Source organism: Pinus tabuliformis, chromosome 8, assembly GCF_031772625.1.
Source record: "Pinus tabuliformis cultivar Carrire ecotype Pingquan chromosome 8, CPIR1, whole genome shotgun sequence".
Taxonomy (NCBI): domain Eukaryota; kingdom Viridiplantae; phylum Streptophyta; class Pinopsida; order Pinales; family Pinaceae; genus Pinus; species Pinus tabuliformis.
In genome coordinates, this window is record NC_142294.1 from 244,078,717 (window position 1) to 244,083,051 (window position 4,335).

The window sequence follows — 4,335 nt, forward strand, 5'->3', positions numbered from 1 at the left end:
ATTTTGATGGAGGTGAAAACGATCTGATGATATATGGTCCAGGGTGGCGGTCATGAAAGAATGGAGTATAATGTATGGTAGTGGGTGGGACACAGGTGACTTCTCTGGATGACTTCTCTTGAACATGTCGGCGACACTGATGTGATGGATTGGTAGCATTAACCCCAAATGTGGATGGTATGGTGTGACCATGGCGATGTGACCAGTGAATGAAACAACCCAACCCGACTCGGACACGGAGTGGAAGTGTCATGTTCAAGAACGTCTTGCTACCAATAAAAATTCTTTGAGTTTTCTTCCCAATTTTTCCCCAGTCATTGCTGACTAGTACCTCTTTATTTTTTTCAAGCTTGAGGAGGATAACATATGCTTGTTCTATAATTTTCCCTTCAGGCAAACCCATCGCTATGTTTTAACGAGCTTAGTGATAGTGAAACTCATTCTCGTCTAAAGACAAGTTTGTCGCTATTAATCTTTTTAACGAGTTTAACGACAAAGATAACTCGGTCCTTTTCATTTTTAGAGAGTCTGAAAAGGTACGTAAAGGTAACTCCAAAATTCCTTTTTCGTCATCTAATCCCTTAAGTCCGAAAAAGTATAAAACAATACAGAAGGGATGAATTTTCGATAGCTTTAACGAGCCGAACAAAACAAGCGCTCGATCTTTTTGTGCAATAATCCCTCAGGTCCAAAAAGATTAAAATCTAGATGAGGGATAGCACTTCCTGTCCCTTTAACGAGCTGGAAGGCCAAGGACTCGACAATATTTTCATATTTTATGAGTCAGTTGAAAAGAGCTTAAAGAAGACTCGTCTTTTGAGGAACGAGTGATAAAATGGGTAGCAGCTAATTCCAGGTAAGGTTTGGAATTTTCCAATCACGGCAGTGTCACAAGGATGGCTAGTGAAATCACTCTTCGCAGCTGTTCCTCAAAATGGGTAAACAATCAAATGGAGGTGAATGATCGGCCAATGAAAAAGTGGAGGTGACGGTGCAAACACGACCAAGGCTTTAACGGTTGAAGTACTACATTCACGGTGGTTATTTACTAGGGAATAGTTCATTTTTTAACGAGCTTAAACGCGGGTGGAAACATTTGCTCGGTGCGGGTTTATTTTTTAACGAGCTTGAACCTTGCGGTAACACTGCTCGATTAATCTAGTCATATGATAAAAATGTCTCATATAAAAACGACAACTTTTAGAGTTTTGCCCCACATCCTTTCTTTATGCAAGTTAGGAAATGACCAATCCAAAAAACAAATAAATGATCACTCTTTGCTTGCACTCCAAAAGGTTTGCATGCCCCCAAGTATAAAACAGAGTTTCAAGGTCACCCTCTATTCGAGCTGACAAAACATTTGTTTTATCAGGAAGGGTATACCTCTTACAGGTTACCCAAAGATTGTTCTATTCACAGCGCAAACAAAACACTTCTTCGGCGATGTCTACCGAGATAAACAAAGGTGAGTGGCGGCGCTCGCCAACTCACATAACTTTGACAAGAGAATCTTGTTCTAGAATAACCCCCTCTTCCAATCACGGACGGGGGTACAGACTAGTCATATTCTCCCGCGGAAACCTACTCTATACCCGAAGTTTTCCTGCCGAAGCAGACCAGGGTGCATGCCCCCTAGGTTTCAGTCATGTCCCCCCGAATTACTCGCGCTCATCGGGTGGACGGACTGGAGATTGAGACATTTCTTGCGTGAAAAGACCATTCAGGGATGGTATATGACTATTTTCTATGCGTGATCCGGGAAATGAAAGTTGGTCCACGAGCTTGACCACTCTTCCTTCATGTGGAAAACACATCACTCTAAAGAGTGATGAGACAATGGCTCCCATGCAATAAATATAGTCTCGTCCAAGGAGTAGATTGTATTCCAGGGGTCCTTGAACTACCATTACATTCATGCGAACGGTTTTCCCTCTCAATGTTATGGGCACATCAGGAAGGATCCCTAAAGGTCGACTGGTTCCTTTATCAAAGCCTGTCAGATTTCTCATCTCAGGCAAAAGCGATGGTGAACCAAGCGCTTTCCAAGCAGTTGAGGAAAGGATACTCACAGAAGCCCCCTCATCTATGATGGTACCAACCATAACCATTCTATATATTTGAACGATAATTCGGAATGGTACGCTTGCTGGTAAACGGGGTCTGCCTAGTTGATTCCAGTCGAAGGAGACAACTAGGTTGCTTGGAGGTGGGACCGAATAGACGGTCGGGTACGGCTCTGACGAACTTCCTTCCTGCAGTAAAGGAACGGGTAAATTGCCCCCTTGTTCATCGGAGTCTGTGTTTATGAAGAGAATTTGGACGGTGTCATCCTTGTTCTCTTCAGTGATTGTATCATCTGAAGATGAAACCTCTGAAGGCAAGACCGGGTCAACTGCTGCCTTGACCTTTTGACTTTCGTCTGGTATGGATCCAGATGGTTTATCTTCAATGATAGGTGCTTCAGCTGACCACCTGAGCGGGCTAGCTGGATTTTCAACTAGTGACGGACTTGGCAAGAGTTTTTTATATCCAGGAGGAAGTCGTAACGGTGAAACCCGACGATCATCCAAAACTCTTTTAGCTTCGTCTAAGAAGGGACAATGGTGGACGACATGATTTCCTTCGCACAGTTTACAAGGAAATCTACATTTCCTTTTTTTTCCTGGGGCTTCACTTTCACTAGTTGATGATGTGCTTTCAACATGATCATCAGAGGTTAACGACACCGGGTTGTGCAAACGAGGAGACCAGTCCCTTAAGATCCGAGGGATGCAGGGACAATCTCTGTGAAAATGGTCTCCTTTGCAAATGACGCATGGCGATTTAGGCCTGGTCGGTGCAGTGTGTGGATTTTCGTTAGACAACACTCGTTTGCCCCCATTCGCTTTTGGGTCCTTCTTCTTCTTCTCTTTCTTCTTCTTTTCCTTCTTCTCCTTAGGAACTTGACTTTTGGCTTTACCAGCCCCATCAAGCGAAGAGGAAGGAGGAGAGGAAGAATTAGAGGAAGTAGAAGGCTGGTGGGCAACTCTGGACTCGTCTAATTGCTGATTCGATTGTTCAGGAATAGTGGTGTTCTGAACGACAGAGGTTGAGAAGAGCCATACTGGCAAACCAATTGTCAGCCCTGGAAGCGACAATGTGGCCATATGGGGTGCACCAACATCTCCCCAAGAGGAGAAAGGACTAGGATTTCCACCAAGGGGAATTCCTTGGTTGGTAGACTCCATTTTCTCAACCCAAGATCAACGTAGGAAAGGGGTATGAATATTCCGTTTAAAATAAATTTTTATACGCTTTGACACAACTTGTTTTTTCAGTTTTTAAGAGTCGAGAAAAAACAAAAGATGACTCTAGTCTCCTTCGATTTTTAATGAGCCTGAAGTGACAAGTGCTCAGATGGACCTTTTCCGTTAAGGAGTCTAAAAAGGAACGAAAGGGACTGCTCTGGAGGTCTAGGTAGAGGGAGTACCAAACTAATCGCAAAACTGCAAAATACTTTTTACGGTACGACAGTCAATCTTCCCGAATGCTGTGTTCAGTGCATTGCGATCAGTAGGGCGGCCGACACATCTTCCTATGGATAAAGGATTTAAGCCTATAGGGGTCTTCCAAAATATACTCGACGGTACGAGGGAGCACAAGTCCGTACTGGCACTTATTGTCTCAAAGTGGAGGAATCACCCAACCATCAGTGAGGACAACAGTTACCAGGCTTTACGACGCCGGAATACGTCTCTAGCCTAGACCTCTAAATGTTGTGTGTTAAGTTCCAAAGCGTTGTTAGATTCATTGAATTTATTTTAAGTTGATCTTTCTTATGAAGTTTTCCTTTTGGGTTCACCATGAGATCTGGATGTAATTCCTAAAATGCAATCTAAAGATGATAAACAAACTTTTATCTCTTTTCAGCAATGAAAATCCCAGCTACTAGGGGAAAAGAAAGACACAATCTTTTCACAAAGAGCAAAGAGCACACTGTAAATGCACTTTCCTAAATCAAGCCAAACAGACTGTCTATATGCAAATGCACATGCATGTATTTGTTTTTCACTTTCTTAGTATTGATGCTAAAAAGAAAGTTGATGTACAAATCTGAATTTGCTTTCAAGCGAAAAACACAAACAAGCTTCTTTTCGAAATCAAAAGATAGATTACGACACTTCACGATTTTGAAATGAATACTCGTTTTGACACTAGAAATTCACAAATTCAGACCAAAGGCAATAGTAAAAGTATAGTCGACCATCAACAGCAAGCAAACTTTCTCCTATGATCGAAATCGACACTTGCGACAGATCTAAATCAAAGGATGACAGTACGACTATTCTACTTTTG